Genomic DNA, 1220 nt, shown 5'->3' on the forward strand with positions numbered 1-1220 from the left:
TGAGGATGAGGATGAGGATAGGATGAGGACGAGGAAGAGTATGAGGATGAGGATAGGAAGAGGACGAGAATGAGGATGAGGATAGGATGGGGACGAGGATGAGATCAGCATGAGGACGAGAATAAGGATGAGGATAGGAAGAGGAAGAGGATGAGGATGAGCATAGGATGAGGACGAGAATGAGGATGAGGATAAGATGAGGGTTAGAATTAGGATGAGCAAGTGGATGACAATAGGATGAGGATGAGAATGTGGATGAGGATAAGGATAGGATGAGGATGAGGAAGAGGATGAGGAAGAGGATATGATGAGGACAAGAATGAGGATGAGGATGAGGATAGGATAAGGACATGAATGAGAATGAGGATAGGATGAGGAGGATAGGAGGTTAGGATAGGATGAGGACGAGGACGAGTATAAGATGAGGATGAGGATGACGATGAGGATGAGGATAGGATCGGGATGACGATGAGGATGAGGAAGAGGATAGGATGAGGATGAGGATGAGGATAGGATCGGGATGACGATGAGGATGAGGAAGAGGATAGGATGAGGATGAGGATGAGGATAGGATCGGGATGACGATGAGGATGAGGAAGAGGATAGGATGAGGATGAGGATGAGGATAGGATCGGGATGACGATGAGGATGAGGAAGAGGATAGGATGAGGATGAGGATGAGGATAGGATCGGGATGACGATGAGGATGAGGAAGAGGATAGGATGAGGATGAGGATGAGGATAGGATCGGGATGACGATGAGGATGAGGAAGAGGATAGGATGAGGATGAGGATGAGGATAGGATCGGGATGACGATGAGGATGAGGAAGAGGATAGGATGAGGATGAGGATGAGGATAGGATCGGGATGACGATGAGGATGAGGAAGAGGATAGGATGAGGATGAGGATGAGGATAGGATGAGGATAGGATGAGGACGAGGATGAGGATGAGAATAGGACGAGGGTGAGAATGTGGAAGAGGATGAGGATAAGGATGAGGATGAGGATGACCAAGAGGATAAGGACCAGGATAAGGATAGGAGGAGATGGAGAAAGCGGATGAGGATGAGGTTAAGGATAGGATGAGGGAGAGGGTGAGGATAGGATGAGGACAAGAATGAGGGTGAGGATGAGGATAGGATGAGGATGAGGATACAAAGAGGATGAGGATAGGATGAGGATGAGGAAGAGGATGAGGATGAGGAGGAGGATGAGTAT

Source organism: Lupinus angustifolius, chromosome LG20 (assembly GCF_001865875.1).
Source record: "Lupinus angustifolius cultivar Tanjil chromosome LG20, LupAngTanjil_v1.0, whole genome shotgun sequence".
In the NCBI taxonomy this organism is placed as follows: Eukaryota; Viridiplantae; Streptophyta; class Magnoliopsida; order Fabales; family Fabaceae; genus Lupinus; species Lupinus angustifolius.